The sequence below is a fragment of the Molossus molossus genome, unplaced genomic scaffold, assembly GCF_014108415.1.
Source record: "Molossus molossus isolate mMolMol1 unplaced genomic scaffold, mMolMol1.p scaffold_m16_p_4, whole genome shotgun sequence".
Taxonomy (NCBI): Eukaryota; Metazoa; Chordata; class Mammalia; order Chiroptera; family Molossidae; genus Molossus; species Molossus molossus.
Window position 1 is genome coordinate 123564195 of NW_023425377.1, and position 24359 is coordinate 123588553.

Below are 24359 nucleotides of genomic sequence, written 5' to 3' on the forward strand. Positions count from 1 at the left end.
CGGAGCCGGCAGCCGGCAGCCAGCTGCGCCGGATTCAAAGGGCGTCCTTCATCACCTCCATCAGTCACGAAGCAGAAGGCGGCTGACGTTATTTGTAAGAAATTTAAGGGTGTTATTATTCACCTGTAATTAAAAGAATGGTTTGATTTGGCGTCCAGCCTGAAGGAGAATGAATGCTTTTATTTGGCCAGGTTATGAATTTTTCCAAGTACTGAGGAGGCTCAGAGATGGAGGGACTTGGTACAGGAGAATTTTCCTCAACCTGTATTCACTTGCTTACCAAAAAAAAAAAAAGTGTGTTTTGTTTTGTTTCCTTGTATCTTTGTTCTGCTGTTTTAGATTCGTGCTCCCAGGGACTCAAACTCATGTTGATGGATTTTGAGTCCATCAAATGAGGGAATCCATAGAACAGGTTTCGATGTCCCAAGAAGACCAAATCTGGGGAAATGTATTACAGATGCCCAAAGTTGCTTTTCCTAGACACATGACACGTTCAGAGAGAGTGGAGAAATACGGGTTTCTGTGGCATAGAGTGAAAAAAAGATCCATGGCAAGAAAACCAGAGATAGTCTTTAAATGTCGATCCGCGGCCAGAGCTCTGGAGGACGGATTTGCCAAGCACTTTCCCTAAAACAAATTCTTCTTCAGCTGTGCTTTTATTCCAGGAGAGTGCAGAGCAACTTGAAGATGCATTAAGACACAAAGTCAGCATTGATTGGATGAGAAAAACAGAACAAAAGGAAAAACAAAGTAAGAAGTATGAGGTGACGCTTGGATGGACAAAGCAGACCAACCGCGTAACCGTGTGTCCAGTTTAGGTGTGTTTTCTAGAGGGGAGCTGCGTGTGCAGCCCAGGTTTCCTAGCCGCCGGTGCAGAGAGGGGTCTGAGACCAGCTCTTTGATTTGTAACATCTGCAAAGTCAGAACAGGAGGGGTACACGTATCCCTTGAGTATGCTGGTCTGGCAGGTCTAGGCTTTGGGGGGAAAACAGTTCCCAAAATGATATCCTTGGAAAGTTAAAACATTTTTCAGTAACAATGATAACTTTTGTATTTTCAGAGCATTGGTGTGTTTTATTCTGCTATCAGTAAGGATGAAAAGAACATGTCTTCAGGATTGTCCAAATCACTGTTGGAGGTTCACAGGGAGACAGGGGTCTGCCGGCAGTTTCGGCAGGTATGAGCTACGGTGGGGACAGTGTCAGGCGAGGGGTCTAGCCACTTGGGATTTCAGGGGGTCCCACCACACTGCGCAGGGCACCCTGAAATGCAGGAGGAAGGATGAGGCCGCTGAAATTTAAGCTGCTTGGATGCTCCATATAGTATTTGGTATTTTGAAAACACTTTACACTTGCCAGTAAGTAAATCCAGATGGGATTCAAATACGTTTAGCCAATATTATTATGATCCTGGCTTGCCGAGGTGGAGAGTCAGGTCTGATGGATTTGCCCAAGGCCTTTCAGTTCCTACGGAGGCACCACGCGGCTTCTGATCACTTCCTGCGTTCCAGGGCCGAGCAGGGTCCGAGGAAAACAGACACGTGTGCGTTTCCTGTCCTGGGCCCAGCCCAGCAGGTCACAGACGGTCTGAACAAAGAGAGAAAGTCTATCCGGATAACTTGGCTGCTGACTTTTTTAGTTAGTTCTTACAAAGCAGCCCATGGCCAGTTTTTCCAGACCTACGGCCTCATTTCTATTAAGGCCGTATCTATTAGTCTCCGGTTACTTTCCTGAATGGCCATGAAGAACAACTTTTCCCAACTTATTCATCTGGAGCCCAGAACGGAACAGTCACAATTTTAAGTGTGCATAGATGCATTTTCATTTCTAAGCAAAACCAAAGTGATTAAATTATTTTGCTATTTCCAGGACAGACATTATACATTTATTCTCTGCAGCAAGTTTCGCAAACTTTCCTGATGAGGAAAATCACTTCCTAGGGTGGTTCGGTGAAAAATCGACCCCCAGCTGCACTCTGACCTGCTGAGTCAGTCTTGCCAGAGGGCTGAGGCCCTTGTGCGTGAAACTATCACATCGAAGATTGGAAGCTCATGACACCTCAATTTAAATCTCACGTCTGCCACTTAGGGGCTGTGTGACCTTGGGCAAGTAACTCCCCCTCTCTGGACCTTTATTTCTTCACCTGCGAAGTGAGGACCTGACCTGCTCCTTGAGAAACCCCAAATTTAAAAGCAGTTTAGTAGAGAAGGACCCAGCAAAGGAAAACTAGGAGGAGCCAAAGAGAGCCTTTGGATCAGTCTATTTCTTTAAAAAAGGCAATCTAAGTTAGATTAAACAGAAGCAGCCTCTGAAAACTGTCGAGAATGAAACTAATTTTCAAAACAAGGCTGATTCTCAGACTGCTTTTACGTATCTAGAAGGCCACATCATTGCTCCCAATCACATAAAAATGGAGGGCAATTCAGAGAGAAGAAATGGTAAATAAGTCACCGGGATTCTACACTGTTCTTGCTTCCAACTCTTTCCAGTTTGAAATCTCAGCACTAGCCTAACGGTGGGACTTTATGAAACGTTTTATTTTCAGAGAGCTTACCAGATTACGGAAAAGACATCGACTTCCACGAACTACAGAAGTATCTTCGGTGAGAACCTTCCTGGAAATGACGTGCTCAGGAAGACACAGGCAGGGGTCTCGCCCAGTCCGTGGAAGTCGTGGGAAAGGACATCACAACGACTAGCAAAGCCAAAGGACATAAATAATGACTGCCTTCCGTCACTCATCCGCCGAAACCAGCTGCTGACCAGCCAGGTGGCACCCGTCGCCTGTGCCATTGGTTTCTCTGTCCCTGCTAAGGAACCTCAGGCTGCAGGCCTGGGCTGGGAAGGCAGCGCCATTGTGAGGGCCTCTGAGAGCGGGGGACACTAAAAGGCCCCCCTGGAGCTGGGACAATGTCTGAACATTCTTTTGTTGTTCTGCAACGCCTCACAACTTGTTAAGTCTTGTCCTTTGTCAACCTAAGGCCCTTTGGGGACTTAATTAAGTTGTTGTTTCCAGACATGGGATAAATTCAGCCACATCACAAAAGGAACAAATTCGGTTCCAAATATCAATACAATAAATGGTAAAGCAGGGTTCCAGTTGTTTCTAGAAACAGTACTATGATTGCAGGGTCTCTTCCTAAATAAAGGAGCCAAACTAATTTTTTTTTTTTTTAAAGCAGGAATCTATAAGTTGTTAATTTTATTTTTCAACTTGTTTACTAAATTCTGGTGATTTTTCAAAATTAATTTGTTTTTAAAATTTTTGTTTCAGATGTCCCTTCTTTTTCCACCATCGACACCCTTCTTCCTGCTTTCATACCCCACCCCCACCCCCACCTTCACAGTATCATCTGTGTCCATTGGTTGTGTGTATACGCATATACGTTCTTTGGTTTATCTCTTCCCACCCTCCTTCCCCTCCTCCCTCAGGTTTGTCAGTCTGTTCCCTGCTTCCGTGACTCTGGATCTATTTTGGTCGACAGCTTATTTCGTTCATTATGTTCCATAAATAAGTGAGATCACGAGATATGTGTCTTTCTCTGACTGGCTTATTTCGCTTAGCATAATACTCCCCAGGTCCCTCCATGTCGTCTCAAAGGATAAGAGATCTTTCTTTCTTACAGCTGCATAGTACTCCATTGTGTACATGTACCACAGCTTTTTATCCACTCATCTACTGATGGACACTTGGGCTGTTTCCAGATCTTACCTATTGTAAATAGTGCTGCTATGAACATAGGGGTGCATATATTCCAAGAAGTGGGATCACTGGGTCGACTGGTAATTCAATTATTAATTTTTTGAGGAAACACCATATTGTTTTCCATAGTGGCTGCACCAGTCTGCATTCCCACCAGCAGTGCACTAGAGTCCCCTTTTCCCCACACCCTCGCCAGCATTTGTTTGAGGATTTGTTGATGGCGGCCATTCTGGCGGGTATGAGGTGAAAATTCTGATGATTTTTGTTTAAAGTACATAAACAGTTGATACTTTCACATAATCATTGACAAAATATGAGGCATTTTAGGTGGAAGACAGTTAAATCCTAAAGATAAATGTTGGGATCCAGGCACTGCTGTCCCATCTTCCTTCTTTGACTTGGTACTAAAATCTGCCTCCTATTTGACGAGGTCATTGTCTGTGTCCTGAAAAACCTCGAGCCACAGTTAGATGTCGCGTGAGGAACAGATTCCCGAGCCACGTGGAACCGCAGTAAGAAGTGGTCGGGGTCAGCAAGGTCTCCTGAGTCCAGGTCATTCTCTCCCTGGTCCCTCTCCTGGCTGCAAAGGCAGGTCCTAGGCACCGGAAACCGAGGTCCCCGCCTCGAGCTGGCCCTGAGAGCATCCTGCAGACGACGGGGAAATGTGGGGACACGGCGGACAGCGCCCAGCACCTTGCTGTCGGTGCTGGGGGACCCGAGCCTGGGTGCCTGCTCACGCCTGGTCCGGAGACATCGGAACCGTCAGCCGGGCTAAGGTGTGCATGGTCCTTGCACGTTTCCTCAGGCTCAATCTCATCCGCCCTCTCGGCTGATGCTTCGGGGCCGAGGCCCTTGAAGACCGTGATTGCGGAGGCTGCCCCTTTACTGAGACCTGCCCCTTCTCCTAGGCCCACCGCCTCCGGGGAAACTAGTGCTTGTCTGTTAAAAAGTGTCACTCACCGTCGGCTGCTATGATCTTCCAAGGTGACAAACTCACAGGGCTCATGCCTAAATCCTAACGCCACCTGAAGACCCAGCCACACTCCACCACACAGCCGAGGCCCACGGTCCAAGTTAGAGGCACAGTCTCCTATGAAAACGCAGGGCTCAAAGCCCAGGTCTCTCCACTTGTCGTTTCATATCTACAGATGAGATGCCTTGTGTTCTCATCACCAGTTTCCCAATGACTGAGGAGGGGGCGCAGGTGGCCTGGTAAGAAGCATCCTCCTCACCCACCTAGGTTCTGTCCTGGTTGTGGAAAGACCCAAACTCTTGTCTTATGAATGGCAAGCAGGTGGGGGCAGAGCTGGCTTCCAAGTTGGCAGCTTGGTCTTGAAGAACTTACCCAAAGGGCTTTTTAAATTTGCAGAACAAACACATTTACCCAGGTCCTCCCCTCTCTGGACCTGGTGGAGAGGAGAAATGAGACTGTGCTCCCATTCACAAGACGCTCATAGGTCAGTCCCAGATAACTGAGCATCAGTGTAGCGATGGCCAAGGCTCAGCAACCAGGTCACCCCTCTGGCCTCGCTGGGAGGTGCAGGGTGACTGAGGGACTGGGAAGGCAAACTAAAAGCTGTCCCTCCACCTGGGTAGAAGCAATAAGCATCAGAGTTAAGTATTTCTGTCCAAATACTTAAGATCCACAAAAAGGTGTTTCTTTGCTTCTGACAATGAGAGCATTCGTTCTGTAATCTGTTACACGTTTGCATTTTCTCGAGCTTCTGAAAAGCTTAAAGCTAAGTGTATTTGCTCGATTATAATAGTTTGCTCCACTATAGCTATTGGTACTCAAATAAAGTAATGCATCAAATAATTCAGAATCATTTCTTTACTTTGTAAAAGGTGAACCTCCCACATTTCAAGGGCTTGTTCCGCCCAACGTGACTTACCATGGAGGCATACGACAGGACAGCCCTTCAGGGACACGGGTATTCTGTCAGTACAAATAGAGTCCACTGATTTCACCAAAATACTGTTGACAAGTCCTAAAAATAAACAGGTGCATATGTGTTTTTGAAATTTAGACTCTGCGTTGCCATGAGTCCGGGCTAGAGATGAAGGGAAAGTTGGAGGGGCCATCCATAGCGATGAGTTCAGCGCTAAATCAGTTTCAGAAGTGTTTCTGAAGTTAAATATCAGCCCAGTTTCTCTGGAGATGATAAGAAAAGCAGGTGAATTAAAGATGCAAAATTCCCCTTTCTTTGAGGGTCAGCTTTTTGTTAACACATTAAACTCATACAGCTCAAATGGTTTTCTTAAAATCAGTTATATAAATAGAGGGGAGAGAAAGGAAATCATCTTGAAATTAGTCTCTCTTATTTAATTCCTTTATTATCGATCACATGTCAGTGTGGAGAGCAAGACGTCGTCTTTCTGAAATGCTTCCCAGCCGAAGCACCGATGCCACGGTGTCCTTCCCTTCCTGCCTGAGGGCACCGTGCGGAGCTGCAGGGTCTGCAGCCGGTGCCTTTGCCCCGGCAGATGTCTGTGTGTCCCTGCTGAAGTCGTCACACAGGTCGAGTCCAGGATTTTGTTTTCCTTCACGCCCTTCTCCCATGTGCAGACACTTCCTGCGGAAGACAAAGGGAGTGTGCGTGAAGCACACCACAGGGTGTGGGGAGTGCAATAAAGTCAGCCTCCCGTGGACCAAGAGCCGGGCGCTGTCCTAGCGCACCGGACTGCTCAACATCTACTGAAGTCATTCGAAATGGTGCCTCTAAGACCGAAACCCACAGCCAACAGAATCACATAATCATAGAATATTGAACTTGGATGAGACCAGTACAGTGTGTGTCAAAACTGAGTAATATATGGGCACTTCTAAAGGAAAAAGTTATTTAAGCTCACTTCCCCCCCACCTTGTTGATTTAAACTATTTTTGTTCAAACGTTACTTAAATGGGTGCAACCGTAAAGTAAAGTATACACCTCGCCCACCTCCGGCTTCCTGGAGCCCTGATTGGGCAGAGACTGTAGGGGGTGTCACTTACTGCAAGGTGCAATGATCTTTGAAGTTGAGCATCATGCCACGGTGACAACCTGCCTTGGTGTGGTCCCACCGCCACCCTCCCTGGCTGTGTCACTTCCGTTATTTAGTCATGTGCTTTCTCTATGATAGTAAAATCCACCTGATAGGTTGTAAAATAAAATAAAAACCTACGTAAGTCCCAGTGCATACTGTATAGTTATACCCGTAAATGATGGCAATTGTTCATTCTCCTTTGTTTTCAAAACCACGTAACCACCAAAATTCAGACTTTATTTAATTTAATGTGGTGTATGACGTGATTTTTTTTAAATGAAAGTCTATGTAGAGAAGGTGGGTTCACATACCATTTTTTTAACAGAATGACATTAAGAAATTTAAGAATAAGTTCTTGAGTTCAGAACTACCAGACTAACATAATAATCAAGACCCTGCTAGTTAGCAATTTAAAAACCAATTTGATAAACCGGCACTCTGAAGTTGTTTTTGTCACCTCAAGGTCACATACACATTGTCACATTATTGAGACCTGCATTAGCTGCATAGTTTAGTTTAACTATTTCTGGAGTGAAGAGGAAAATTATACATGTTTAGAGCCAAAGAAATTTAAAAATCTGTTGGATTCTTCAATTAGATTCAGCATGTCAATATCTGAGACCTTATAAAATCATAAAGAAATTTAGGCATATCTGATAGGGCCATATTTCTTTCCAAAGTTATTTTATTCTATGAAAGGCTGAAAAGTTTACACATCACAAAAAGAAATAGTCATTTGATAACTTTCTGATGTGTCCAAAAATAGTCAGGTTGGCTCTCTATGGTGGTGAAGAAAACTTCCCAATCTACCACAATAGAGGGAACATCTTTTTATATTTGTACTAATTTGTGTGTATATTTTCTCCTGCTAAATCTTATTGTGCATGAGAATAAACTATTCACTTACCTCAGATAGACATAACTGGCCAATATGATCCCAAATCTGCAAGGAATCTATTTCAGACAACAGAATCTTCTCTGTACTTTGTGTAAGAGCTAAAACTAATTGGAAAGCTAACATGACCACAGAGGCTTTTCCATGTTCAGATACATAAAGCATCCCGCACATTTCTATGCGTTTCCATCATGTCAAGCAGTTGTATTACAATGTTCGGATTTATAAACAGATGTTCTTAATTAGCAATCTGTATCAGAGATTCCCACATCAAAGCTTTTCGGTAATTAAATCTTTTCCTAGCTACTTGGACATATCTGTTGTGTACATTTTGAAAGCATTTTCCATATTTCCAATCACTGATGTTTATTTTATTATTATTTCTTTCTTTATTGAATTTGAGAGAGAGGGGAAGGGAGAGGGAGAGAGAGATAGAAATATCGATGAGAGAGAACATCAACTGGCCGCCTCGTGCATGCCCCCCACTGGGGATCGGGCCCACAACCTGGGCATGTGCCCTGACTGGGAATCGAACCAGAGACGTCTGGGTGCATGGGTTGACACTCAACCACTGAGCCACACCAGCCGGGCCAATCACTGATATTTACATTAGATTTTTAAAATTTTCTTTAAGCACTGCTAAGAATACAAAAATAAAAACATATTCGAGGGAAAATGCAGTATAAATAAGAGATAAATTAGGAAATAAACCTATGAAAGAAAAAATTTGTTAGGCTAATGAAATTGTCACATATATAAAATGTGTTAACTAGATGGATCTCATTAAATTCAAGCTACGCAAACAAAGATAAGAAGAGATACACCTTATACTTTAGGGATGCCCATACAATAATATACATCCCTTTTAAAATATCAATAATATCCCTTTCATAGACTTTCTCTCTCACACACAGTACTTAACAGTTAGCATTTGCTGTGTAACAAACCACTCCATAACTCAGTGTATTCAGGCAACAACCATTTAGCTCAAAAATCAGTCTGCAACCAGTTTGGGCCATGACCAGGCTGCCATCCCTCCAGTGTGGCCCAGGTTGACTCTTCTCAGCCAAGCTCCTTGCTTGCACAGCTCCATGGAGGGGAGCCTCTCACTGCAGGGTTTCTGTCCTCCAGGGGCCCCCAGACCGCTCCTAGAGTGCATTTGAGCTCAGTGAGAGAGATGCTCGATATACAAATGTTTCTTAAGCCTCTATTTGCTGCTGTCCCGTTGACTAAAGCTGGTCACAAGGCCAGTCCAGAGTCAATAGAATGAAGAAAGGCTCCATTTCTAACTATGAAGACTTGCAAATACTGTCACTCTTCTGCCATTGACCACACCCACCGTGTTGCTCTACTCATGCCCTTTTCATCCACCACCTAAGCAGCTCTCCACTTCATCCCTTTCTCTCTCCGGGAAGAAAGAGCGGCCATCACCTCCCGTTGAACTAACATCAGCAGCTTTGCAACTGGGCTCTCCAGCCATGCTCACTGCCGGGCAAGAAGACAGCATGCACGCTTTTCCCCCTTTACTGATGTTAGAGAGAGGAAGGGAGACGGAGAGAGAGACAGAAACACCGATGAGAGAGAGAGGAAGGGAGAGGGAGAGAAAGACAGAAACACCGATGAGAGAGAGAGGAAGGGAGAGGGAGAGAGAGACAGAAATACCGATGAGAGGGAGAGGAAGGGAGAGGGGGAGATAGAAACATCAATGAGAGAGAACATCGATTGGCCGCTTCCTACATGCCCCCCACTGGGGATCGGGCCCACAACCTGGGCATGTGCCCTGACTGGGAAACGAACTGGTGACCCCTTGATGCTCAACCACTGAGCCACACCAGCTGGGCCAAGCAATCTTTTTAAAATGTAGATATTATTAAGGCCTTTGAAATACTTTCCATTATGTTAGGATAAAAACTCAAGTCCTCGTTACGGCCCGTGCGGCCCTTCGTGGTCTAGTCCACACTCTGCAAACCCATGTGGCCTCCCTCAGTGAGGAGGAAAAACATGTACAGTGGCAGAGGGGTCTGGAGAACGGGCCTCGTCTGATAGGTTCTCTCGAGAAAGGAACCCGGGCTGAGGTTCCGAAGATCTGTAAGAGGTGAAGTCATGAGAGAAACGAGAATCGTTCACAGCATCTGTAATTTCTCATGTGTTTGTACGATTCATTTCTTGCTGAAGCCTGAGATCACGTCTGTTTTTCTCACCATGAAATCCACGGTGCCCAGCAAAGGGACCAGCAAGTGGTTGAAGCCCCAATAAGAAATTTTAAGAAGGCAACAAGTTTAACTTTCAGATATCTAAGCAAAGACTAAAAGTTTAGACTTCTATGAACATTGCCATATTTCAGAATCATACTTCATGAATGCTGGAAATCATTATGTTTAGGACATATGACATGTATCTGGGCTTTATGTCAGGAGGGAGGAAATTGGGGTTTTAGGACTATTTCACCCCTTATTCATCTGTTGAACATCCGTGGTCTCAGGTTCCTTATCGGTAAAGTGAGAATGTCTATGGACATGGTATCTAACTCTCTTTCCAATTTCTTAACATCATGTGATGTTGTGATTCTGAGACTTGAAATAAGCAGAACACTTTCGATGGGAATAATCTCCTGTCAGAAGGGAACACGTCATACATTTGATCTTTATTTGCTTTATATTTATAATGTGTCTTTAAGTAGTCAGAAGACATACTTATACATTAAAATCAAATTGCTCAAAATATTAAATGTAGAGGCTTTTACATTTAATATTTTAACATTTAATACTTACAAAAAAAACAGGCAAAATAAAACATAGGAGAGTAAACACATAATGTATGAACAGCAGAATGAAATAAAATGAAAGAGTAGTGTCCTCATCCCAGCTAACAGACGACTGTCCTGAATTTGTGAACTCCTTCGATGCCTCGTATTGGGAAACACGCCGAATTTCCACAAATTAGAACACATGGGACCTGCTTATAAAGCATCTGCAAAATCCCCAAATCAAAACATGCACTTCAGCAGGAACATTTCAAAAGAGTATAACCCGGAGGCTATGTCCCCCAAGCTGAGTGTCAGGAAATAAGTTGGGCCCCTACATGTCAAGACAAAATTTCTGCAACGCTTCTCAGTGGGACATTTAAAAAGAGAAAAGCAAATAGGCAACACAGCAGTAGGTATTTTTTTAATATATTTCAGATTTTACTCAAACAAAAACAACATATGGGATTCTGAAGTAATTCTATAATGAATAAAATAAGAGATTTTGAATCGCTTTATACCCAAAGTAATGGATTGTATTCTCATGATTTTATGAGGCCTCTGAGGTAAGTTCCAGTTTATTCGGGAATGTACCTGACCTGGGGCATCAGAAAAGCAGAGTTCAAGTTCCGTTATGTGATGTGACCTTAATTTCTCAAGCTTCATTGTAAATGGAAGTAGGTGTAAAAGAATAGACCCTGGAGGCTGACTTTCTGGTTTTTAATCCCAACTGCCCCTCGGAAAAAAAATGAATTGAATAACTTTATATTTGATAAATGAAGTGTAATCTTTAGAGTAGCCACTAAAGAATAAAATGTTATAAATTCCAACTAGAGGATGGGAAAAAATGCAACGACAAAAAAATAACACACAAGGAAAGCAGGAGAATAAAAGAGAGCAATCTAAAACAGGTGGTAAAAATTGCACGCAAAAAATGGTAGACCGTAAGCCAGAAAATATCAGTAATTACATTAAATATAAACGAGCTATATGTTATCATTAAAGGCACAGATAGATTAAAAATGCAAAAACTAAATAAAACTTTTTATTAAAGATGCATACTAAAAATAATACAGAAAGGATAAAAATGTAAATGCTGGAAATAAATGAGTTTCTAAATATTAATTCCCACCCAAAACACGGAGTTTTAATTAAAGCAATATCCAAAAAAAAAGAGAGAGAGAGAGATTATGGCAAAAGCATCCTTGTATTTCAACAGGGTCACTTCACATTGAGAAAGGATATAATAGACCCCAGATCTCCAAGAACTTATACAATGTTCAACTTTAGTGCATCTAATAAAATGGACTGGAGTGCTTTATAGAGGAGCCCTACTGGAAAGGATGCAGAGAGAAGGGCATTCTGTGCTAGGTGTGGATAAGGACAAGAGGTGGGAGAGGGAGGCTGGAATCGGCTGATGTAAAAGGCTGGAGCTGTGTGGATAAGAATCATGTAGCCTTAACTTGACCTTAACTTTAAACAGTTGTAGCACTCTGGTAGCAGTTATTTTGTTTATGTTGTCTATGAACATATATATCAATTTCAGCTGACTCCTCCCAACAGAATACTGACCTCATCTTACCCACCTCTGGTCAAATGTCTAACTGACCTCCTCGTCCCGGATTCCCACCACACCCTTTAAGTCGGGGTACCAGAGTAAGAAATATAGTTCCTTCTATAAACACAGGGCCCAGCTTAGCACACCCATATTTTTTTTTCTCATAAAATAGAAAGTAATGTTCACTCTAACAACGAGTTTGATCTACCTGGCTGAGGAAGGAACCAGGGGAAAGGCAGCCCAGTGTGTGGTGAACAGCCCCCACCCTGGAGCCCACTCCTGGGTGTGATGGACAGCGCTCTCACTTCCTGGGGGCGGGCCCTGGGCCCCTCTGTGCCTCGGTCCCCAAGATGGAAGTCTTAATGGTACCTCACAGTGTGCTTACGAGGATTCAATTAGTTAATTCCTCTCAAGCCTCTGAGCAGGGCCATACAGAAATGGATATACTATTACTATTTATAATATTGGTTGTATTACTCAGAGAGCTAAAAACATGGCTTGTACCAAAAAAGAACATAAATCTCATTTCATAGGAACTTCTTCAGTTTTTAAAATTTATGACGTTACTTTGTTTGCCAGAAGTGATTGCTTTAACATAAATCCCCAGCACATGCCAGCAAATAGCTAGAATTCAGGGAGACCTTCAGGCCAGGGAAAAAGCCAGAGAGAACCCCCACACCACAGGTGGGCCACTGGGGGACAGGGACAGGGCTCAAGGCCATTCAGGTATGGCCAAGAGCAGGGCCAGAATGTGCTCAGAGGTTGTGGGTTCTTAAGGCCACTGAGCGACTGGGAATTGAAAGATTTGCTTTTCACTGTCTCTGAAACTCTAGGAGTGAAAAGAATCACTTTTGGAGTTTCCGGGCTGCCCAAGCTGAAGGTCCACCGAATGGTGGAGAGCTATGTCCCAGGCCGCTTGTCATTCAGACGTGCACGTCCTCACACGGTAGCTCCCGAGCCGAGTGTCATGCCGAGGTTGCGGAGAGACCGCCAGCTGCCCCCAAATGCTCTCCCTCCTCCGGTCCGGGGACGCGGCTTTGCAGCAGAGCGAGCCGGTCCCAGCACTGCGGACACGGGGTGGGCCCTGGACTCGCTCCAGGGACGGAGAGCCAGCGGCCGGGGATCTTTGCTTTGCTGTGTGGCCCCGCCGCTCTCTCCTCTGCCTGGAGCTGACTCGGAGGCTGAGCCTGCTCTGGACTCGGTGCTTCCCCGACCTGGTTCCGTGTGCTCCCGGAGGAGAGACCTGCTGCCACCGCCCCGGGAAGCGGAAAGTGAGCTGTGTTGAGCCACAAAGAGCTGGGCTGTATTTGTTTCAGCAGCCAGCGTTACATGCTAATAAACGGGTATAAGTTAGGGAGCAGCCCTCGCCCGGGACCGGCAAGCCACAAGGCCTAACTCGACCCTAGACCACAGCCTCAGACTCACAGTGGGCACCTAGAAGTCCCATTAGACGCCAGAGGAGGGGGCGTCCGACTATTGCGAAAGTTACCAAGAGGTCCGGTCTCATTGTCTCCAACGTGGCCCGAAGCTTCACGCCGGAGCTGCTAGACCTTCACGAATGGAAGCGTCTTCCAGACCAGGGAGGTTCAGATAAACTTTGAATAAACATCCAAATGCCGGGGGGCTTACTGAAAAGCAAAATAAAGCCCTAACCCTTGTGAGGCCTTTCCGTGAAGAACGCCTGTGCTCACAGTGGTCGCGGGGTGGGATCGTCTGTACCCAGAGGCGCCACCAGGCAGTAGCTTCACCATTTCGGAGCAGAGAGGACATCGCGAGCCTTTCTCAGGCCACGTTCTCTTTGTGACCGTGTCTAGGTCATTACTTCACACCCACTCTACGACAGAAACCCAATTCCACGGGACTTCGGAAAGAGAGAGGACCCGTCACATCACTGGGCTTGAGAAAGAGTGAGCCTCTGACTTGAGGAAGGGACGATGTTTATGTAAAGGGAACAAGACGGTAGAATGAAAGGATTTAGTGCTCTAATGAAGGGTGATTAGACGAGACCGATGTCTGCGGAATCCAGTAAACCCGCAGGCCCCCTTCCCCGGCAGAGCCTGTCTCCACATAAATGCTTAGCAAAGAGTCAGATCACTTGAAAGGAAGGATTTTACTGTCCTGCTAAATCAGCTTTATGAGCCGCTGGCGCAGCTGGTCCTGTGTCTTGTCAGGTGTGGATTATGTTTACTGCTCCTGTCAGCGTTTCTTCTCACCTTGTACTCGGTGGTGCCCTTTAATGCAATGACAGCTTCCTTCATCAAATTTAATGGCCTCTTTCGGACAAAGGGATAATGGACCAATCATGTCTCCTCATTTGCAATAACCCGAAGGAACCAATGCCTTAGCAGTCCCGCCGACAGTTAAATGCACGTCCCCAGCCTAATAAGTGAGGGCTCCGCAGAACCACTCGGGACCTGTCATGCCCTTGGAGCCCAGGCCTGCACCCAGGGTGACCTCTGGCTGAGAGAGTCTACCTCAAGGCCTCCCTCTCTTTATCTTGCCCTTATTTTCAACGGATGCAAATTGCTTATTTTATTGCAAGTTGACAACTGGTCTTTTTTCGGAAGGCCCTCCTAAGATTTAATTATTATCATGTAAAACGGCAGGAGCCTTACAAAACTGTTGTCGAAGGGTGTGCTGAGAAACATTCCAAATGTCAGCTTCGTGATATTTTATCTCCAGGTCACTGAAGGCCCCAGTCTCCTGGTCATGAAAACGAGAGTCAGCCCTCCACCACTGCGTTCAATGGCCATTTGTTGCTTTATCTTCCCGAATTCTCCTGACGACCTCCCAAACGTGTCCTGGGGGGTCACACCTCTCTCCCCGCTCTATCCATGGGGTGCACCTAACAGTGATGCCACCCAGTCTTAAGGGCGGGCCAAGCAAAACGCTGTATCTCTTTAGTGATAAAAATTGATTAAGGCAGCACTTCCCAAACTTTGTCGCAGTGTAGTGCACCAAAACAATAGCAATAATAAGGAATAATGATAACAGGCTGTCCGTCGAGATAAAAGAATTGAGCTGCTCATAGCAGTGAGAGATGGAAGAGAGGCATTCAAGAAGCATTAGAATCCCTGCTGCCCGAGTTGCCTCCCCTACTCCGTGCCTAGAAGCAGCTGCCCTGCCTCATCCCCGGAGAAATGCTAAATTTTAATGTCTGCAGAAGGTAAATGGAAATCATCTGTAAAGAAGGATTCCAGGCACAAACATCTGAATACCCAATGAAGATGTGGAATTAGGCCAAGCCGGTTTGACTCAGCAGTTAGAGCATCGGCCCATGGACCGAGGGTCGCGGGTTTGATTCCTGGTCAAGGGCACATACCTGGGTTGCAGGAGGCAACCAATCAATGTGTCTCTCTCACTTCGATGTTTCTCTCTCCCCCTCCCTTTCTTCCACTCTATCTAAAAAAGCAAAGGGATGCCCTGGCCGGTTTGGCCCAGTGGTTGGAGCATCGGCCCGCAGACCAGAGAGTCCCGGTTTGGTTACCGCTAGGGGCACATACCAAAAAAATATCAAAGGAATAATATCCTTGGGTGAGGATTAACAAAAAAAAAAAAAAAAAAAAGGAATTACAGAACATGCAAACATCATTAGTCCTTCTAGATCACCCAGCAGTAGAGTTTGAAGCTGGCAACAGCATCCACAAGTCCCAAGCTTCCAATCTACGTTACTTCCCGATGTGTGCTCGTGACTAGCGACTCTGGAGATGCCATCTGAGGAACGCTTCTCCTGTGTAAGACAGAGACCAACCAACCAAAAGAAGTAAACAAAACTTGGAAGGAATAGAAACTATGCAGCAATATTTTTAAAAAGAGAATTCTTAAAAAAAAAAAAAAGACAATCTATCATTGATATCAGCAAAGAGATAAGACAATAAATTATATCCATGCAGATGAATATCCTCCAAGAAAAGAAATATTTAGAGAACAAAAACAAGCTCTTCAAATGTAAAGCACTACAGAGAAAATATTGTTAACTAAAATATAGAAACAAAACAGAATAAAGTACATGATATCTTTAAATAAAAAATAATAATAATAACCATGAAGTTAAGGAAATGATCCCAGAATGCAGGTCGCGTACAAGGGATTAGGAACCAGAATGGCCTGTAACATCACCACAAGGAAATAGCAAGATGGCAATGATTTCGAAATACTGTAGGAACATTATTTCCAACATAGATTCGTAGTCTCATCCAAAATAGCAATCAAATAGAAGATTAGAATAGAGACATTTGAAGACATCAATTATCTTTGTTCCTGTTTTGGGGGTTTTTTGGCTGCAGGGTTTGTGCTTTATTCTATGGAGATGGGAGCTTTCTGAAGGGAGGTAATAACACTCAGAATTGCACTCTGAGAAACCATCCAGGTGCTCCTTGGTGCACGAAGCAGAGAGCAGATGGCATGAGCCAAGGTGGGCATTGTGGGGGTCAGCAGAGGATGCTCCTTGGGAAACGGCTCCGGCACTAGGTGAGGGAGAGACATAGGAGGGGTGTAAGACAAGGCTCAGGGTCTAATGTGGGGGCCACCTGGCCACCTGGAAAATGGGCTGCCGGCATGACGGTGATGGGGTGGTGTGTAGATAATGGGTGTCCGTGCATTGTGTTAGCTTGAGGGGTCTGTAAGAAGTTCGGGTGGAGAGGTGTCATCATTGACAGCTGGAAACATGTCTGAAGCTCACAAGGGTGGTGTGAGCTGCAGAGACATGGAGGTGATGGGGGTAGAGACGTGGAGGTAACTGGTAGCAACCACAGAAATTCTTTGGCTGCCCTTGGCAAGTTCCTAGATTATGAATTAAATTTCTTTCTTTTTTAATTTTTTTATTTTTTAATATATTGAGTTTATTGGGATGACATTAATAAAAGTACATAGGTGTCATGTGTACAATTCTATAATACATCATCTGTATATCGCATTGTGTGCTCACCGCCCCAAGTCAAGTCTTCTTCCATCACCATTCATCCCCCTTCTACCTTCTTCTACCTCCTTTACCCCTCTTTCCCACTGGTAATCATCATACTGTCGTCTATTAGTTTGTTTGTTTTTGGTTTTGCTTAATCCTGTCACATTTTCCATCTCTCTTCTCTCTTTTGTTCTAAGAAGCTTCTTAATTTTAATGTATTTATATCCTTATTCTCTAGACCTTGATTAGGGAAGTCTCTTCTTCAGAGCCCAACTGTATCTGTCAGCTGTTTCTGAGATTTATTTTCTATTAGAAAAACAGAGACAGATGTCAAAGCGTCTCTGAGTTGTGTACTGGCTATTTCTCTGTGTTGTGAGGGAAATAACTATTGAGTGCCTTTGTGATGCGTTTCTCATCTGTTTATAAAAGTCATATTGCAGTAATTTTTGTTTTTATTGGGCTTTCTTTCAAGAAATGATGCATTTTATTCTGTTTCCCCTTTCCTGAGTTTTAATGACCACGTCCTTCAAAAGACCGATGGAGAATTATGCTCCAAACTCCATTTCTCAGTCTAATGTCAGTCTTCATGCCTTTTCTTCAGCTCTGCAGAAAATGTGGGTTCTCTCTAAATCCTCAAAGTCTCAAATATCTTCGCATAGAGAATATCCAGAATGAAGGATGGATGATAGATGAATGGGATGGATGGATGGATGGATGGATGGATGGATGGATGGATCTGGTATACATTCACAAACTACTTTTGACCATTCTCAGAAATGAGATTATTAATAATAATCTAGCAACTACAAACATTGAGAGTTCCAATACAAAAACATTATACATTAAACGTTCTTTTTCTTCAACTACCGGAAACATATGAACTCATGAATATATTCTGACACACGACATGGCCATCAGTTGTACTGACCGTGAGTTCAAGTGTCAGTGTGCTGTGCCCAAGAAAAGCGTTCACTGTAGTTAGCAAATAATCTTACTAATATAACTGAAGTTAAATATGTAGATGAGACAATGAGTAGGTGTGGCTTTTTAAGCAGTGTCTTTCGTGTTTCAACAAAATGTTCCTCCATTAAGGTAGAGACAAGGATCTCTTTTTCAAGGATTGCTTTGAAAACTATTTCCTCCACAGCCTGGTACAGGTGTTAACAGGAGGAAGAACATTGCTGGGAGCAATTCACCGAACAAGGGAAGGTATGTCCGGATTCTTGGTAAAATATGGGCTTGGTCCAGAGGCAGGAAGGGACCTAGGAGTCATCAAACCCGCAGGTGAGGAGACTGGATTTGGCTCATTAGTTGCTGAAAGGGGGCACCTGAGACAGGCCAGCCTGTGATGCTCAGGTGCTCACTTATCTCAGTGTAAAATGCACACACCTTTTTTCCTCGAGTGTTTTTGGTACTAAACTCTAGTTGAAACCAGTGAGTGATGTTATGAATTTCTACCCATTTAGGGTAACAACTGAAAGCAATTGAAGTTTTAGAAAAACCATATGCAATTGTGAAATGGCGCGTTGGGGAATTAAACGTCTCAAAGGATGTTAATTATATTTAGTGTGGTTTTCTCAGGAAGCTGGGATGAGGAAGACATTAAGTATATTTGTTTCAAAATAGCTGTTTATGTTTTCTGGTTTCATTGAAGTAAAGAACAATGCAAAGCAGGGTAGCATCTCTAATAAACGCAGGGGTGACGTTACAATTAATGAACCTGGTGAACTTGGCAATATTTGGCCCTTTTTTTACCTATATAAAAAACAAGGCAATGTATATAGTAGCCTAATATCCTACAGTGGATTTTATAAATTTAGAAAATGACATGCATATCAACTTCTGAAAAAAATATATTAGTTATTTCCATTTTGGGTGAACATTGTGTGTCTTCTTTTCTGTGTTCAGCACTTGGAGGGTAAGATAGGATAAGAATGATGGGCATTTCATTAGCTCCAAGAGAAAGAATCAGGGATGAAAATACAGAAACGGGAAAGGAGAAGGAAAATGAGAGGAAAAGAGTTTCTGGACAATAACTTCGTCTTCAAGGATATCGGGGCTTCCATAAACATAAAAAAGGAAGAGCTCATGTGTGGTGGTGATGCTGGGATCTAAAGGGAGTCAAAACCATTGAAAGTATTGGGCAACATGCAGGATCAAACCTGGACCTGTGGGCAGTGATACTTGTCAAACTGTTCTCTGCTGGTCCCTGGAGCATTTGGGGGTTTGTGATTTAAGGCTATTAATTCTTTACCAGCCCCAAGATAATAAATATAATCAAGCCCATGAGAGGGCCTGAGAGATGGGCAAATGCGCTCATTTCCCAGTTGCACGGGGAATGGACGAGAATCTGGACACTGTGAGCCACTTTATGAAGCGCCATGAAATATGGAGTTATCAAACCAAATAACTGATAAACTGAAATAAGCTTAAATTATCAAACCAAATAACTGATAAACTTAAATAAACTTAAATTATCAAACCAAATAACTGATAAACTTAAATAAGCTTAAATTATCAAACCAAATAAGTGATACACTTAAATATTTAACCTGAGCTAAATCAAATATTGCATTCGATTTGCATGTCGGAAAGTGAAAGGAGTTATTACAAAAAGAAAATCTGGGGGGGGATATAAAGTACACTTTTGATATCTTCTCTTCAAAAATCGCCCTTCCCTTGACTTTCACAGTGTCATCATTTGACCTGGATCATGAAACACCATGTTCCCATGGCGTCTGGGTCTCAGAACAGCTGTTCTTAGGAGTGTATGAATCTATAAAATAATAATGGGTAAGAAAATGCTTTTCTGTCTTCAATTTCTGGTCATCGATTTTATTTAGGGTTTTTCAATTTTTGTTTTAATTGGAAAGAAGATGCTTCTCTGGAAATACCCCCCTTTTAAGAAGGTTCTGAGTTCTAAACAAATATGAACCCTAGATGTATTATGATATCGAACTGTAAGACAAAAAGTCTCCCTCCCAATATGTTTCTGTCCCTTTTCAGAACTTGAAATGGAGAGGGGGGGATTATTTAACCAGAGCTCCCACTGACTTTCTCCTTTCTGCCTGATATACGCCCTGCTCTGAAGCTGATGGCCCAGCTTGCTGTTTTTAAAGGGAAGGAAATTAAACAAAGCCCTCACAGTGCTGCTCAAATATCTCAAATACTAAACAAAAGTCTATTGACACAGAAAAATAGCCAAACAACTGCTAATGATTTTCCTATAATTTCCGTATTTTTATCTTTTTTCCTAAAGCGCTCGCCAAATTCCGGGCGTGTTTGGGTTTGCTCGCTGGCCCTCGGCAGCCGTCCTGGTGGGAGCTGCGCCCCTCTTCAGCAGGGGGTCCCCCCAGCCTGCCGGGCCCTGGACGGCCCCTCTCTTCCGCGACTTTTCTGGAACTGGTTTAATCAGCCCATGAAAAAGAAGCCCTCCTGGGGCGGCTGTAAGGGGACAGAATGGCAGGAGTTTGGAATGGAAAAGAAATCCTGTTCAAGTGGGCAATTATGTGAGACAAGTAAAGATCACGAAAATGATCTCCTTACTTCTGTCCAACAGGGTTTTTCTGGTGGTTGACGGAGCGGCCTGCCTGTGAGCCCGGTCAAATCTGTGACCCAGGGACGTGTTCTCAGAGTGAGGCTCCGGGGCGGTCATGCCGGTGTCCAAATGAGCATCGAGCTGGGCAGAGGCACGGGATCGCTCCTTCCTAATTGAGAATGTTTGTGAGGATCACAGCTCTTAAAGCGGCTCTTCCTCCCTCCCCTCAGGTGTCTCACCACGCCACGCCCGAAGGGTGCGTCTGTGCTGTTCTGCTCCGGAGCACTGCATGCCTCTCTGTGCAGGTAAGGCCGCATCTCCATGTGCCATGCAAACAACCCGACAGCCTCCCTACTGTCACCTGGGTGTGGACCTTCTCTGTACCTTGTTTGACCATGTTGCTGTCAGGCTCAGTCGCCGTTTCCCATGCAGTGAACCCCCACGGAGAAGCGGGCGTGGGGAAAAGCCAGGCTGTGGGCACCACTCCCCTGCCCCCCAGCGCCCGCCCCGTCATTCAGCGGCAGCTCTCGGCTCTGGTGCAGCTTTTACGACCGCTGTTTGCAAGGCTGCGGATGGTAGTCATGTTAATGGCAAACACTTGGTGCCCTCAGAGAACCTGCACATTAATAAAAGCTACAAAGCACAGTCCTGGTCCTTTGAAGTTGCTACTAAACATGTAATATTAGCTTGTGAAGCATCAGATGAGGAAATGAGCTCGATAAGAGCTCTTGCAGTAATAACTCCAAATTGATTATTTCCTTCCCAAAATAAACTTGCCAGGCTGCCCTGTGGGCTTACTTCCGAATACTCGCTCTGCCCCGAAATCTTATCTCAAAGAAGCCAGCAGCGAAAACGCAGGCACACGGCGATAAGGCACATTCGCCAGATACTAATTAATACGGTTAGGGAGCCGGGCTTCTCGAAAGGAACTTGAGCGCTGGCCTGAATTAAAGACTCATTAATTGCATTCAAAACCTGGGGAGAAGAAAGGACAATGTCTTTTAATGTTATTATGTTCAAGAGTCAAACACAACAAAACTCTCGTTAAGAATGAAAGGAGGCAAATTGTATGAAACAAGCTTGTTTGCAGTGTGGTGTGAAAAACTTTGCATTTAAGAGTCATAAAAAAAGAAAGGTATACAAAATCTTTCAAAAGATATGCACAGCTCACATCCTTGAGTTTACACTGCTTTATTGGCCGTCCTTCATCAGCATCTTCTGCTTGAACGCAGAGGCCAAAAATTACATTTGCAGTTAATAATCCATTTTTTTTCAAGTCTTTATTGTGATCTGTTGGGTATGTAACTACATAAAAAAAATAAATATTTCCTTAAAATAAAAAAGAAATAAGCCTATTCAGAAAAGAACATTTTCTGCATTCCTTGGACTTCTTCAATCAGGATTAGCCACAAAAGAAAAAGAAAGAATTTGGAACTGGGAATTCTTGTGGTTTTGGTTTCTATAAAGAAAAGGCTCCTTTTTACCCAGCTTTACTGTGCGACAAGGTTTGATCTGTTTAAGTACATTGCTGCTATAATTGTTTTCGGATTAAAGTATAAATATTGATTTAGGTCATTCAGATTGTCCGATTTTCTATCTAAATGTGTCGTTTTCTTCCATGTTTATTTTGCTCCAAAATTGAATCCAAGTTGCTACTAGGAGTCTTAAAGAGAAATGTTACTCTAGCAAAAGGACAGACTTGTGACCATTAGAATAACCATCACTGTTCTCTCGTTTCAGAAAATGTATTTGTAGCAGTCTAGAAACATAATTTTAATTACAAAAAAAAAAAATGTTCAAGGAAAGTAAAGGCAGATACTAACCCCCACAGTTCCCACGTAAAACGCTGACAATTACCACGGCTGCTTCTCTACTTCAGCCCTTGAAGAAGAATCGCCAGGTCAAGGCCTTGTGTCCCTCGCACTGCATCATTCTGTAGTTCTTCCTGTGGACCTTCAAACATACTGGTGGCCCGAGAAGCCATTACTGAAACCTTTTCTCTTCTATCAGCTTGTATTTCATTAGTATGCAGCAGACCCAGAGGACCGCTTTGTCCTCATTCTCGCTGGTGCCCATGTGCTCTCGAACACACACCCACTTCCCAGAAGGCCCTCCAACGCCCACTGCCAGAACTTTCCATGGAGAAACTCATCCTGGGACTCATCAACAGTAATCCAGGGGATGACTCTGAGAGTGGGGAATTCTCTACCCCAAAGCCTTTTAGGGAGTTCTGGACAAAATAATTATTTGTTGTGGGCGGCCGTCCTGTGCACTGTGCACTGTTTAGGAGCATCCCTAGCCGCTACCCACTAGATGCCAGGAGCCCCTCCCCCCACCTCCCTCCATCCCCAAACCCGTCGTGGCCATCAGAACTCTCTGAGGACACTGCGGAGAGGGAGGCAGGTCACCCCGTGAAGACCCACTGCTGTAGGAGGGACTGTGTCTTGGGCACCCCCTCAGAGGGAAAGTTGTACCTGCTGGATGATCTTGAAGATGGTCTCGAGATGGACATGTCCCCTCACTAGAAATCCTTCATCAACCATTGATCATTTTGAGGGGATGCATACAATTATCCCGAGCAAGATAATATGCAGGAAATATGCAAAACACTCCTGTACTCTGGTATGTAATTCAAATAATTGTAGGTTAAACATCGCCAGTAATGGACCTTCTTGTCAGATACATCGGCTGCTCCTAACACCTTGGAGGCAGTCAAGATGATATTGCTCTCCTTACATGACAGAGGTGGACAATGGCGTGTTGCCCAATGTAACACAGCCAGTAAGTGAAAAACCAGGAATTAAAACCCGTCATGTCTAACCCCTTCAACCCGTTCTGTATTGTTCTGCCAAGCAGCGCAGATTAAATGTGCCTCGACAAGATTGACTTGATTATTCCAGAAATATTATCTAAACACCTTGTCATGTGCCAGTCAGGATATACAGTGAACCAAAAGATGAAAATTCCTCCCTTCAAGAAGCTTTCGTTCTAATGTATAAACAAGATAAATAAAAGGTACAGTGTGCTAGACTGTGATAAGGACCCGGGAGAAAAATAACTCGGGAAGAGGGATTTCTAGAGTGAAATTCTAGATAGGGTGGTCAAGAAAGGCGTGTCGCAGAGAAAGGAGCATTTGGACAGCGATGGAAGAACATTCCAGCCAAGGGAAAAGCAGGTGCGAAAGAGAAACTCATCCCTGGCAGAGACAAGAGGAAGGAGGGAGCCACGCCGCGTGGGCGAGGCTGCTGGAGGGGCCGGGAGCAGATGGCAAAGCCACTAGGGGACAGCAGTCAGTGGTCCCAAGGGCAGAGTGGAGCGTGTGGCATGTGCCAGAGATGCACAACCGCGAGGATGCTGCCGGAACACCCTCCCTCAGGTGTGCAACGCGGTCTCAGGCTTGGTAGCCACAGACTTCCCGTCGTGTGTCCACACTTTCCTCCACTGGTGTGAATGCTCCGCTGTGGGAACTGTTTCATCAGACTGATGCAATGGGCAGAACCGTCCTTTTCGACCATCATACAGAACACTTCCTTTGAAAATGCATTTCTGGTTCCCCATAATGTCATGTTTAAGAATGCCCTGGAACTAATATTTTTATGCACTAAGTTTCAAACATGTGCCGCGTGTATTACTGTCACCCCTCTGGCTGTACCTGCATTTTGCCCACGCTGAACTGTAAATGCCCGGTGTGTGTGCTGGTCCCCCAGACCCTCGGATCACTGGGCCAATGGGAAACACAACTGTTCTGACGCTGTGACTTCCCACCGGGGGACTGTTTCCTAGGGAGACCCCCTGGCCTGCAAGGTTCATCGCTGGAGCCCAAATTCTGGTTCTCGTTGTTCAGCAGCATTCTTCAATTTGGGGGGACAGGTGGGGGTGTTAAAGACAACTCTTAAGAAACTGATAAAAGCACTGGATTCCTTTCACCAGGGGGAGGGGAAAATAAACAGGAAAAAAAAAAAAACCACCAAATGTTTACATGAAACTGTGTGGTGT